The 15,149-nt window shown below is 32.7% G+C and overlaps 1 protein-coding gene across 1 annotated transcript in view; it reads left to right on the top strand.

The window, feature by feature from the left end:
• Positions 1 to 11,221: 11,221 nt before the first annotated feature.
• The window catches only part of coa1 (cytochrome C oxidase assembly factor 1), an 18,777-nt gene continuing 14,849 nt past the window's right edge, over positions 11,222 to 15,149 (top strand). The window contains exon 1 of the mRNA XM_088350062.1: positions 11,222 to 11,312. The gene's annotated coding sequence lies outside the window, so the exon portion shown is untranslated. The remainder of the gene's footprint in view (positions 11,313 to 15,149) is intronic.

The raw sequence follows: 15,149 nt of genomic DNA, 5'->3' as shown, positions 1-15,149 counted from the left end.
AGCCGGTAGATCCACTTTTCATTTATTTCTCAAGCAGGGGTTGTCAAATACAATTCTAGCTGGGGGCGAATGTGAGAAGGGAAATATATCACGGGGAGCCGGACGAGTAGGAAAGGGGGAGGGGAAGAGAAGAAAGAGAGGAAGAAAGAGAGAAAAGGAATAAAAGAGAAAACGATAGAGAGAGAGATAAAGAGAACAGTGAAATAAAGAGAAAGAGAAAAGAACGGAGTGAGAGAGAAAGTAAGAGAGTTGGAAAAGGGAGGAAGAATGAGAGAAACACAATACAGAGAAAGGGAGAAAAATGGATAGAGAAAGACAAAGAGACAGAAAAAGAAAGAAATAAAGAGAGAAAGAAAGGGAGAGAAAGATCAAAAGAATGAGGAAAAGAAAAAAGATAGCGAAAGCAAGAGAGAAGTTAAATAGAGAGAAAGAAAGAGAGAGATAAAGAGATAAAGAGAAAGAGAGAGCAAGGGAGTGTAAAAGAGAGAAGACAGAGTAAGAGAGAGAAAGTGAGAAAGATGGAAAAGGGAGGAAGAATGAGAGAAACACAATACAAAAAAGGGAGAAAAATGGATAGAGAGAGACAGAGACAGAAAAAGAAAGAAAAAAAGAGGAGAAAAAAAGGAGAAAGGGAGAGAAAGATCAAAAGAATGAGGAAAAGAAAAAAGAAAGCGGAAGCAAGAGAGAAGTAAAATAGAGAGAAAGAAAGAGAGAGATAAAGAGTTAAAGAGAAAGAGAGAGCAAGGGAGTGTAAGAGAGAGAAGACAGAGTAAGAGAGAGAAGGTAAGAGAGATGGAAAAGGGAGGAAGAATGAGAGAAACACAATACAGAGAAAGGGGGAAAAATGGATCGAGAGAGACAAAGAGACAGAAAAAGAAAGAAATAAAGAGGAGAAAAAAGGAGAAAGGGAGAGAAAGATCAAAAGAATGAGGAAAAGAAAAAAGAAAGCGGAAGCAAGAGAGAAGTAAAATAGAGAGAAAGAAAGAATAAGAGATTGTAAGAGAGAGAAGACAGAGTAAGAGAGAGAAAGTAAGAGAGATAGAAAAAGGGAGAGAGTATGAGAGAAATAGAGAGCACAATAGAGAAGGAAACACTATACAGAGACAGGGAAAAAGTATAGAGACAAAGAGACAGAAAAAGAAAGAAAGAAAGACAGAAAGAAAGAGAGAAAGGGAGAGAAAGATCAAAAGAATGAGAAAAGAAAAAAGATAGCGAAAGAAAGAGAGAAGTAAAATAGAGAGAGAAAGAAAGAGCAAGATAAACACAATACAGGGAAAGGGCGAAAAAATGGACAGAGAAAGTCAAAGAGACAGAAAAAGAAAGAAGTAAAGAGAGAAAGAAAGTGAGAAAGAGAGAGAAAGATCAAAACAATGAGAAAAGAAAAAATATAGAAAAGGAGTGAGCATGAGAAAGAGAGAGAAAAAAAGGGTAGTCAAAAATAGAGAAGGTGAGAAAAAGAAGTAAAGGGAGAAAGAGAAAGAGAATAAAGGGATAAAAGAGAGTGAGGGGGTGAGAAAGAGGAAGAAATAACAGAGGAAAGAAAAAATTGAGAGAAAAAGAAAGAAAAATTAGAGAAAAAGAAACGTGTCAAACGGGCGGCCCACGGGCCGGATCAGGGCCGCTAAGGGATTGAATCCGGCCTGCGAGACAACACTCAGAGAAGCACAAGAGAAAAATGAGCTGCAAGTTGAAACATGTCCACTTGATGTTGCCAAAGCCAGGTGCCTCTCACAAAGACACTGTACTTTTATTTCTTTTTATTTCTCTCTCTTTTCCACCCCTTTTCTCCCACTCTGTCTCTGTCTCTTTCACGCTCTTTGTCTCTCTTTTTCTCTTCCTTTGTTTCTCTCTGTCTCTCTGTCTCTCTCTCTCTCTCTTTCTCTCTCTCTTTTCTACCCCTTTTCTCCCACTCTGTCTCTGTCTCTTTCACTCTCTTTGTCTCTCTTTCTCTCTTCCTTTGTTTCTGTCTGTCTCTCTCTCTCTCTCTCTCTCTTTTCCACCCCTTTTCTCCCACTCTGTCTCTGTCTCTTTCACTCTCTGTGTCTCTCTTTTTCGCTTCCTTTGTTGCTCTTTGTCTCTTTCTCTCTCTGTTTTTAAACCTCTTTTGCTCAAACTTCCTTTTTTCCTTTTCTCTCTTTTCTCTTTCTCTCTTCCTACCCTTCGAGCTTTCTTTTCTCTTTTCTCTCCTTCTGTCTTTCTATTTCTCTTTGGATTTCTTTCTTCCTCTCCCTTTCTTTTCCGCCTCCCTCATGCCTTTTTATCTTTTGTTTCTCACGCTCTCTCCCTTTCTTTCTTTCTTTGTCCCGCCCTCTCTTCCTTTCCCTCCCTCTTTCTCTTATTTCTTTATCTCTCTTTTTCTTTCTCTTTAATCTACTAGTCTGGCCCCCGACGGAATGTTTGTTCTATCGTGTGGCCCTAGAGTTAAAATGCTTTAAATAATACGTACTGTTCCTTTAAGTGAGAATCCTAAACGTCTCCATTGATAAAGGCAAGTGTGTGCACTCCCCATGTAATGGAATCGGTGTTTATTATATATCGCCATATATCTATCCTGCTTTCAAACGTTATTAATACACAAATGAATGTCATGTTTTTGGAAATAGTATTTAATTTCATTTCAAATAGTATTTGAAGATTATTCGGGGCGTTCCCATTTCTACAAAGCCACGCCCCTTTTCCTCCTGCCTGGCAAAGATAACGTTACCGGGGAAACGCCTTTTTGCTGTAAATGACGTAGCTGGTGTTTTTCTTAGTTTATATTAAAATTAGGGTTGTTTTTATTGTTATTGATGTCCATTTTGTGAAACATTGTATGGAACGAGATTCGACGTTGCACTCCAGGCCAAGCCTTCATGGGGGCCTGAGATAATTGAGATTTGGCGCCCCCTATTGTTCATTTGCATACCTAGTAGAACGAATTCCATGTTCTACTGCCAGGCAATATAGTTTATTAGGTTCGTGTTTTAAGTACTGCAATTGTTATTTAGTTTTGAAGTATTACTGTAGTTTTTTTTTTTAGTATTTCTGGAGTTAGATATTTGGGGAAGTTCTGTAGTTTTTTTTTTTTAGTATTTCTGAAGTTAGATATTTGGGGAAGTTCTGTAGTTTTTTTTTTTTTAGTATTTCTGAAGTTAGATATTTGGGGAAGTTCTGTAGTTTTTTTGTAGTGTTACTATAGTATTTTTGTACTATTTTCGTAGTATTTCTGAAGTCATTTTTATGTAGTATTTCAATAGGAGTATTTTTTAGTACCTGTATTTCTGTAGTAGCCATTACCAAAAAAATTTTGCATGAAGAAGCGAGCATTTAGCCGTTAGCATCACTTTTTAGCATATAACCATTAGCATAACTCATTAACATGAGCTCATTAGCATAATTTGTAAATATGAAATATTTCAAGTAGATTTTTTGTTGTATATTTTGTAGTATTTTCGTAGTATTTTTGTCTTATTACAGTAGTTTTATGATTACATTATTTTTGGAGTATCACTGTGGTATTACATTTTTAGTATTTTTGTACTATTTTCGTAGTATTTCTGAAGTCATTTTTATGTAGTATTTCAATAGGAGTATTTTTTAGTACCTGTATTTCTGTAGTAGCCATTACCAAAAAAATTTTGCATGAAGAAGCGAGCATTTAGCCGTTAGCATCACTTTTTAGCATGTAACCATTAGCATAACTCATTAACATGAGCTCATTAGCATAATTTGTAAATATGAAATATTTCAGAAGTAGATTTTTTGTTGTATATTTTGTAGTATTTTCGTAGTATTTTTGTCTTATTACAGTAGTTTTATGATTACATTGTTTTTGGAGTATCACTGTGGTATTACATTTTTAGTAGTTTTGTACTATTTTCGTAGTATTTCTGAAGTCATTTTTATGTAGTATTTCAATAGGAGTATTTTTTAGTACCTGTATTTCTGTAGTAGCCATTACCAAAAAAAATTTGCATGAAGAAGCGAGCATTTAGCCGTTAGCATCACTTTTTAGCATATAACCATTAGCATAACTCATTAACATGAGCTCATTAGCATAATTTGTAAATATGAAATATTTCAAGTAGATTTTTTGTTGTATATTTTGTAGTATTTTCGTAGTATTTCTGTCTTATTACAGTAGTTTTATGATTACATTATTTTTGGAGTATCACTGTGGTATTACATTTTTAGTATTTTTGTACTATTTTCGTAGTATTTCTGAAGTCATTTTTATGTAGTATTTCAATAGGAGTATTTTTTAGTGCCTGTATTTCTGTAGTAGCCATTACCAAAAAAATTTTGCATGAAGAAGCGAGCATTTAGCCGTTAGCATCACTTTTTAGCATATAACCATTAGCATAACTCATTAACATGAGCTCATTAGCATAATTTGTAAATATCAAATATTTCAAGTAGATTTTTTGTTGTATATTTTGTAGTATTTTCGTAGTATTTTTGTCTTATTACAGTAGTTTTATGATTACATTATTTTTGGAGTATCACTGTGGTATTACATTTTTAGTATTTTTGTACTATTTTCGTAGTATTTCTGAAGTCATTTTTATGTAGTATATCAATAGGAGTATTTTTTAGTACCTGTATTTCTGTAGTAGCCATTACCAAAAAAAATTTGCATGAAGAAGCGAGCATTTAGCCGTTAGCATCACTTTTTAGCATATAACCATTAGCATAACTCATTAACATGAGCTCATTAGCATAATTTGTAAATATGAAATATTTCAAGTAGATTTTTTGTTGTATATTTTGTAGTATTTTCGTAGTATTTCTGTCTTATTACAGTAGTTTTATGATTACATTATTTTTGGAGTATCACTGTGGTATTACATTTTTAGTATTTTTGTACTATTTTCGTAGTATTTCTGAAGTCATTTTTATGTAGTATATCAATAGGAGTATTTTTTAGTACCTGTATTTCTGTAGTAGCCATTACCAAAAAAAATTTGCATGAAGAAGCGAGCATTTAGCCGTTAGCATCACTTTTTAGCATATAACCATTAGCATAACTCATTAACATGAGCTCATTAGCATAATTTGTAAATATGAAATATTTCAGAAGTAGATTTTTTGTTGTATATTTTGTAGTATTTTCGTAGTATTTTTGTCTTATTACAGTAGTTTTATGATTACATTGTTTTTGGAGTATCACTGTGGTATTACATTTTTAGTAGTTTTGTACTATTTTCGTAGTATTTCTGAAGTCATTTTTATGTAGTATTTCAATAGGAGTATTTTTTAGTACCTGTATTTCTGTAGTAGCCATTACCAAAAAAAATTTGCATGAAGAAGCGAGCATTTAGCCGTTAGCATCACTTTTTAGCATATAACCATTAGCATAACTCATTAACATGAGCTCATTAGCATAATTTGTAAATATGAAATATTTCAAGTAGATTTTTTGTTGTATATTTTGTAGTATTTTCGTAGTATTTCTGTCTTATTACAGTAGTTTTATGATTACATTATTTTTGGAGTATCACTGTGGTATTACATTTTTAGTATTTTTGTACTATTTTCGTAGTATTTCTGAAGTCATTTTTATGTAGTATTTCAATAGGAGTATTTTTTAGTGCCTGTATTTCTGTAGTAGCCATTACCAAAAAAATTTTGCATGAAGAAGCGAGCATTTAGCCGTTAGCATCACTTTTTAGCATATAACCATTAGCATAACTCATTAACATGAGCTCATTAGCATAATTTGTAAATATGAAATATTTCAAGTAGATTTTTTGTTGTATATTTTGTAGTATTTTCGTAGTATTTTTGTCTTATTACAGTAGTTTTATGATTACATTATTTTTGGAGTATCACTGTGGTATTACATTTTTAGTATTTTTGTACTATTTTCGTAGTATTTCTGAAGTCATTTTTATGTAGTATTTCAATAGGAGTATTTTTTAGTACCTGTATTTCTGTAGTAGCCATTACCAAAAAAATTTTGCATGAAGAAGCGAGCATTTAGCCGTTAGCATCACTTTTTAGCATGTAACCATTAGCATAACTCATTAACATGAGCTCATTAGCATAATTTGTAAATATGAAATATTTCAGAAGTAGATTTTTTGTTGTATATTTTGTAGTATTTTCGTAGTATTTTTGTCTTATTACAGTAGTTTTATGATTACATTGTTTTTGGAGTATCACTGTGGTATTACATTTTTAGTAGTTTTGTACTATTTTCGTAGTATTTCTGAAGTCATTTTTATGTAGTATTTCAATAGGAGTATTTTTTAGTACCTGTATTTCTGTAGTAGCCATTACCAAAAAAAATTTGCATGAAGAAGCGAGCATTTAGCCGTTAGCATCACTTTTTAGCATATAACCATTAGCATAACTCATTAACATGAGCTCATTAGCATAATTTGTAAATATGAAATATTTCAAGTAGATTTTTTGTTGTATATTTTGTAGTATTTTCGTAGTATTTCTGTCTTATTACAGTAGTTTTATGATTACATTATTTTTGGAGTATCACTGTGGTATTACATTTTTAGTATTTTTGTACTATTTTCGTAGTATTTCTGAAGTCATTTTTATGTAGTATTTCAATAGGAGTATTTTTTAGTGCCTGTATTTCTGTAGTAGCCATTACCAAAAAAATTTTGCATGAAGAAGCGAGCATTTAGCCGTTAGCATCACTTTTTAGCATATAACCATTAGCATAACTCATTAACATGAGCTCATTAGCATAATTTGTAAATATCAAATATTTCAAGTAGATTTTTTGTTGTATATTTTGTAGTATTTTCGTAGTATTTTTGTCTTATTACAGTAGTTTTATGATTACATTATTTTTGGAGTATCACTGTGGTATTACATTTTTAGTATTTTTGTACTATTTTCGTAGTATTTCTGAAGTCATTTTTATGTAGTATATCAATAGGAGTATTTTTTAGTACCTGTATTTCTGTAGTAGCCATTACCAAAAAAAATTTGCATGAAGAAGCGAGCATTTAGCCGTTAGCATCACTTTTTAGCATATAACCATTAGCATAACTCATTAACATGAGCTCATTAGCATAATTTGTAAATATGAAATATTTCAAGTAGATTTTTTGTTGTATATTTTGTAGTATTTTCGTAGTATTTCTGTCTTATTACAGTAGTTTTATGATTACATTATTTTTGGAGTATCACTGTGGTATTACATTTTTAGTATTTTTGTACTATTTTCGTAGTATTTCTGAAGTCATTTTTATGTAGTATATCAATAGGAGTATTTTTTAGTACCTGTATTTCTGTAGTAGCCATTACCAAAAAAAATTTGCATGAAGAAGCGAGCATTTAGCCGTTAGCATCACTTTTTAGCATATAACCATTAGCATAACTCATTAACATGAGCTCATTAGCATAATTTGTAAATATGAAATATTTCAAGTAGATTTTTTGTTGTATATTTTGTAGTATTTTCGTAGTATTTCTGTCTTATTACAGTAGTTTTATGATTACATTATTTTTGGAGTATCACTGTGGTATTACATTTTTAGTATTTTTGTACTATTTTCGTAGTATTTCTGAAGTCATTTTTATGTAGTATATCAATAGGAGTATTTTTTAGTACCTGTATTTCTGTAGTAGCCATTACCAAAACATTTTTGCATGAAGAAGCGAGCATTTAGCCGTTAGCATCACTTTTTAGCATGTAACCATTAGCATAACTCATTAACATGAGCTCATTAGCATAATTTGTAAATATGAAATATTTCAAAAGTAGATTTTTTGTTGTATATTTTGTAGTATTTTCGTAGTATTTTTGTCTTATTACAGTAGTTTTATGATTATATTATTTTTGGAGTATATTACATTTTTAGTATTTTTGTACTATCTCTGTTGTCTTTTGTAGTATTTCCATTCCATGTAAGATGTTGGTTGTATATCTGTAGTATTTCTGTTGTATTTTGTAGTACAGTGTCACTGTAGTTTTATTTTTGTAGTATTTTTGTGATATTCCCATAGGAGAGTTTTTGTAGTATCGCTATAGGTGTAATTTGCAGTTTTTGTTGTAATCCTCTTGTAGAGGTATTTTTTCTCTAGTAGTTTTTTTATATTATAGTATTATGTTTTGGTATTTTTCTTAGTATTTTAGTAGAAGTATAATTGATGTATTTCCAAAGCCGTATTTAAGTAGTATTTTAGTAGTGTTTTTTGTAGTATTTCCATAGTAGTATTTTTGTCATGTTTCCTTAGTATTTTTGTAATATTACTATGTGTGTCTTTTTTAGTATTTTTATCTGAGTTCTGTAGTTTTTTGTAGTGTTACTGTAGTATTTGTGGACTAGTTATGTAGTCATTTTGATGTAGTATTTCCATAGTAGTTGTATTTCGAAAGTAGATTTTTTTTTGTTGTGTATCTTTAGTATTTTTGTAGTATTTTCGTATTATTACAGTAGTTTTATGATTATATTATTTTTGGAGCGTTACTGTGGTATTACATTTTTACTATTTTTGTACTATATCTTTTGTATTTTGTAGTATTTCCATATATGAATTTGTGTTGTATATCTGTAGTATTTCTGTAGTAAAGTGTTACCGTAGTCTTATTGTTGTAGTATTTTTATGATATTTCCAAAGGATAGTTTTTATAGTATTGCTATAGGTGTAATTTGCAATGTATCTGTTGTAAACCTCTTGTAGTAGTATTTTTGTAGTAATGTTTCTCTAGTAGTGTTTTATATTATAGTATTATATCGGTCTTTTTTAGCATGAAAGTAGAGGTATAATTTATGTATTTCCATCGCAGTATTTTTGTCATATTTCTTTAGTATTTTTGTAATATTACTGTAGGAGTCTTTTTTATTGTTTCTTACGTCGGATTTTTATCGAAGTTCTGTAGTTTTTTTTTGTAGTGTTAGTGTAGTATTTGTGTACTATTTTTGTAGTAATTTTGATGTAGTATTTCCACAGTTGTATTTTCTTAGTTTTTCCGTAATACTTTTGTTGCATTTCAAAAGTAGGTTTTTTTGTTGTATATGTGTAGTATTTTTATAGTATTTTTGTATTATTACAGTAGTTTTGTGACCTCTGTATATTATTTTTGGAGTATTACTGTAGTATTTCTTTTCTATTAGTTTTGTACTACCTCTGTTGTATTTTGCAGTTATTCCATATAAGAATGATTCTTTTTACAAGTGTAGTATTTCTGTAGTGTTTTTGTAGCACAGTATTACTGTAGTTTTATTGTGTAGTATTTTTGTGATCTTCCCATAGAGAGTTTTTGTAGTATCGCTACAGGTTTAATTTGCAGTTTTTGTTGTAATCCTCTTGTAGTAGTATTTTTGCAGTAATCGTTTTTTTTTATTATAATATTATGTATTGGGATTTTTTTTAGTATTTCAGGAGAAGTATAATTGATGTATTTCCAAAGCAGTACTTTAGTACATTTTTTGTAAAATTTTCGTGGTATTTACATAGTAGTATATTCATATTTCTTTAGTATTTTTGTTATATTGCTGTAGTTTGTTTTGTAGTATTTTGGAGTAAATAATTCTGTAGTAGTATTTTGTAATATGGTATTACTCTAGTAGTATTTGGTAGCAATTATTTGCTATTTTTATTTTCAGAATGAAAGCAAAATAATATATGAGGTCCCTGTATTCCGTTACTCCCCAAGCCTGCACAAAATTTAGTAATCTTATTCATATTTAGTTTCTTTCGTCTTTTATGAGCATATTTGGTATTGGAGTCATCCAAAAGTAAATGAAAGTAATCAAGTTAAAGTAACCCTACCCAACCCAGGAAATAATCTGTGGTCTGTGCAGCTCTTTGAGACTGTCCCATCTCAATGTTCCTTCATTTTCCTCATGTTGAGGTTTTTGAGTTTTTCCTTGCCTTCATGTAGGTTTTAGATCAGGGGATGTTGTCATAACAGTCTGTAGTCTGTACAGCCCTTTAAGACGTCTTGTGATTAAAGGCTATACAAATATGCATGACTTGACATGATTAATAATGAATATATTTTTTTATGAAATAATATAATAATATATCTATCTATCCATCTATCTATCTATCCATCTATCCATCTATCTATCTATCTATCTATCTATCTATCTATCTATCTATCTATCTATCTCTATCTATCTATCTATCTCTATCTCTATATATGTATCTATCTATCTATCTATCTATCTATCTCTATCTATATCTATCTATCTATCTATATCTATCTATAGCTCTCTATCTCTATATATGTATCTATCTATCTATCTATATCTATCTATCTATCTATCTATCTATCTATCTATCTATCTATCTATCTATATCTATATCTATCTATCTATAGCTCTCTATCTCTATATATGTATCTATCTATCTATCTATCTATCTATATCTATATCTATATATGTATCTATCTATATCTATCTATCTATCTATCTATCTATCTATCTATCTATCTATCTATATCTATATCTATCTATTTATCTATCTATCTATCTATCTATCTATCTATCTATCTATCTATATCTATCTATATCTATATCTATATCTATCTATCTATCTATCTATCCAGATCTGTCTAAAATTGCCTATCAATCCTGATATTCCTGTGTTTCGATCTTTAAACTATCTAATTAAATTGTTTCCTGGGAGTGCCACTTCTAATTTTGTTGTGTAAAATATGCAGTTTGTTGTAAATGATGACATTGAAGTAAATCCTATTCTGTTATTTATTCATCTATTTAATTGTTGATTTATTTATTTGTTTACTTATTTAGTTAGGGGTGTTTTTAAACCTATAACTAGAATAATAATCCCTGGGTCGCTGATTAATATCAGGGGAAATTGCATGAACTGATTTTGCAAAACCTGAATATCTCAATTTTAAACGAGTAAAAAACATTTAGTGTTTTAAACAATAAAGGTAATCTCACCCTAACCCTAACCCTAACCCTAACCCCAACCCCAACTCTAACCCTAACCCTAACCCTAAAATGTAGGTATATTTATATTGTTTATTCAATCTTTTATTAAGTCAAGTCAAGTCAAGTCAAATTTATTTATATAGCCCTTAATCACAAAAATGTCTCAAAGGACTGCACAGGATTACAGTTACAAAATTACACAAAATATTAGCATTTGTTATTGGAGTAATCCAAAGTAATCAAAAGTTATCCAGTTAAATTACTATAATATTAATTTATAGGATTGGGATTACGTTACTGATTACATGTATCGGATTACATGTTTAAGTAACCCCCTGTATATCGTGTTTTTACCCGCTTAACAGGCACTCGGCGGAGTGAGAATGGAGCGCACCCACTAAATGACGTTTACGGAAGTTCTGCAGCCAGCGTTGTCCTTACTCACAATTGAAGGTAAAGTGTGAAATTGATTTTGCTGGAAATATCAATTAATGTGATTTTAATTAACGTAGACATTTTTAAGGCAACGATTAATTATCGACTCTTGCATTCACCTGAGTGAAGGGTTCACTTTTCATTCAAAAGACCTGTTTCGAAAGTCACTGGTTCTCTTTCCCCTCAGACGCCAAAATCAGTTTTGATAGCAGCAATAGAACATTATTTCAGGAAAAAAATGCAATTATAAAGTGATTCATAAATATAACTGATTTAATGCATGTTTGCACCCTAAACTATTCGTTTGCATTTTGGTTGATTCTCGCATCTTTCTCTTACCTTGCTTTTTCCTCTCAAATCTGCAAAATGTTTAAAAGAATTACTTTAACTGTTTTCTTGGGTATTTAGAAAAAAATGCATTTAAATATTTTTCTCTATTTTACATAACGTTCAAATGACACTCGTGTAATCAACTTCCTGAAGAGGTGTAGACCATAAGATTATCAACTTTATTGTTTTCGTTAATATTTTGATGAACTACACTAAACTTAATTTCATTATGCATTCAAATGGTATCAATTTGTAAGTTTCCTTGCTATTTTGTTTAAATTCGAAATTCTCCACCATGTAAGAATGTGTTCGATTGCCTCCCAAAAAACTACAACTCCATAAAAGCCATATACAGGAAGTGACATCATTTTATTTTGGTCGTGGGTCAACTGTGGATAAAGAATAAAGCTTTAACTTTTACCCTCGTTACTCTTTATTTTATTTTAAATGTGGTATACAGTATACAGTTCTACCCTTCTGCAAAATGTTGAGTACAATTCAAAATAAATTAATAAAATTTAGTCATCTGTTGAAATTTAAGTAGCCAAAAGTTGATGAGCTGGTCCCCACTCCAACCTGTTTATAAACCCAACATGGGGGTGGAAATTGGGTCAGGAGTGCTAATACTAATAATCAAATAAATAATGATAATAATATTAATAATACTAACTTTCTATAGCAGGGGTCAGCAACCTTTTCGGTGTGGAGTGCCCCTTCAAATTTTCTTGTAAATCAGTGTGCCACACCAAGATCAATGTAGCACAACATTTTTTTTATATTGTAAAGCGCTTTGGGAGGTCTTCATGACATGAAAAGCGCTATAGAAATGCAGACCATTTATATCCAACAGAGCTGTAATTTAACACTAGTCTGGATATACAACATGGATATACCGTATTTTCCGCACTATAAGGCGCACCGGGTTATATGGCGCACCCCGAAAAAATAGTTTTTGGTCCTATTTTTGACATACATGAGACGCACCGGATTATAAGGCGCTACAATGGGAACGTGGACAAAACAGTCAGATGGTTCAGTCCAACTTTTTACCTCCTTAACATTCCCAAAGCTTGCAAAGACGCAAATACGTGTCGAGAACACGTGCGGATGCGGTGTCCGTACGATGTCACTCAAATACGTCGTTCCATCATTCGGAAGGTTAAAGTCTTGGGATTCAAGAAATGCCAACCATTCCTTAGTTTCTATTTTCTTTTTCGCTCGCAACTTTACTATGCATATGACAATAAACACTTGGAATTGAGTTTAATTTAAAAAAGACACTCCATTCCATCCATTATTTGCACCCCTTATCACAGAAACATCAAGTTCAGTCTGAAACAAGATACAGGGAAAATATATAGCCGGAGTAGCTCACCGAAGTCGTTGTGTTCATAATAATGTGCAGCCATGGTCCTCTTATATCCATGAGTTTAGTAAATCCAGGAGAACAAAATATTTACAAATATAGAATAGTAAAAAATGCTTTCTGTATGCCGTCAACCACGTGCTGTACACATTCATCTTTTTCGGCCAATTGCAGGCTTTGTTTTGCCGCTTAAGCCTATGCCAGCCTGTAAATGATAAAAAGGATCCGCCCCTTGACCTCCGAATAACTTTAGCCAATAGTGATCGATTCAACTGATGATTGACACATCTTTTTTGGCCAATTGCAGGTTTTGTTTTGCCGTTCAAGCCTATGCCAGCCTGTAAATGATAAAAAGGATCCGCCCCCTTTACCTCCGAATAACTTGAGCCAATAGTGATCGATTCAAATGATGATTGACACATTGGTTAGCCAATGAAACGCCGGTAAATAAATCCCAGCATACGTACTACTTGGCGTTCGGGGGAAAATCTAGTCGGCGGCTGCAAGTTAGTTGGAAGACTTTGCGACTTAATATTGATCCATAAATAAGGCGCACTGTATTATAAGGCGCATGGTCAGCTTTTGAAAAAAATAAAGGCTTTTAGGTGCGCTTTATAGTGCGGAAAATACGGTACATTGAAATTGTATAACTGACCAATTTATCTTCCACTATTCTTGTTCATCAACTAAAAAATGGATGTGAGCAACATGTGGAAAGGCCTGTAGCCTACCATGACTTCAACTTTTTACCACAAAAATTAACCAGAATCAACCATTCTTCATCAACAATGAACTACAATCAAAAACAAGTGATATGGACAGCTACCATACCATTCATCAATGAAATCTTATTGCAGAAAATATCAAATTTTGAAATAAGAGCAACAAAGCAGAAGGCTACTTGAAAATAAGTGCAACAGAAATAACAGCTGATTTGGTCGCAGATATTAAATGGTTTTCCGTGCTTTGCTATGCAGTGAGCAATGTGATGACTTGCTTCAGTGGTGGTGTTTTTAGCAGTGCCAAGGGTTTTCAGAGTCTGTGTTTTTTGGCCGTAGCTGGACACAGCGCGTTTTAATATATCCGCCTTGTCAGACTCCTCCTTGAATTCATGTTCATGTTTCGTCTCGTAACGACGTTTAACACTAGCTGTGCGAGGAACAACGCTCCCGAGGCATAATGCACAAACAGCACGGTCATTTTTTGCACAAAGCCCCATTCGTCTGTCCACGCTGGCTGAAAAGAACGTGATTTTTTTTGCTGGAGGAGCCGTCATGAGTCATTCATTTATCGCGCGCTGGTTTTTGTTTCTTTGGCTGGGTTAAAACACTGATCTTTCCTCCTCTGCGAGGAGATAGCCAACAAAATTAAATAGAAACACTGACGCAAGTACACACAGACATACAGCATTCCATTTTAAGGGAAGATTTTATCAAAAGTAAAAAAAAAAAAAAAGGACACAAAGTGCAAAAATGACGATTTTGGTATTGATTCAAGTAAATACAGTATCAAATAAGGTGTAAACACAATTGGATCCAAAGTTGACAACTGTGTACATTATTTCTTCGTAATAAACATCTCATCTCATTAGCTGCACCGCTTATCCTTAGGGTCGCGGGGGTGCTGGAGCCCATCCCAGCAATCATCGGGCAGTGGGCAGGGGACACCCTGAACTGGTTGCCAGCCAATCGCAGGGCACACAAGGACAGACAATTCGCACGCTCATTCACACCTAGCGACAATTTGGACCGGCCAATCCACCTGAAATGCATGTCTTTGGAATGTGGGAGGAAACCGGAGTGCCCGGAGGAAACCCACTCAAGCACTGTGAGAACATACAAACTCCGCACAGTAAGGCCGGGAGCTGGATTTGAACCCATGCAGGAGGTTCCCACAACCTCAGAACTGTGCCGCACACGCGCTAACCACTGCGCCGCCGTGCTGCCCGTAATAAACATATGAAATGAAATGACGCGAACCTGCTTATTGGGAGTATTAGGGGTTCAGTGTCTTACCCAAGGACACTTCGACATGTAACACGGACGAGCCGGGATTCGAACTGGGATCCCAAGACGAGCGCTCTACCTCCTGAGCTACTGCCGCCCCCATATAAGTGTGGTACAAACATGAAACACAGTGTTTATGTATTTATTGCTGCA

This window comes from Urocampus carinirostris, chromosome 1 (assembly GCF_059441175.1).
Source record: "Urocampus carinirostris isolate Australia breed hairy pipefish chromosome 1, RoL_Ucar_1.0, whole genome shotgun sequence".
NCBI lineage: Eukaryota > Metazoa > Chordata > Actinopteri > Syngnathiformes > Syngnathidae > Urocampus > Urocampus carinirostris.
Note: the sequence above shows the minus strand (reverse complement) of the source record. Positions and strands in the feature narration are given on the sequence as shown.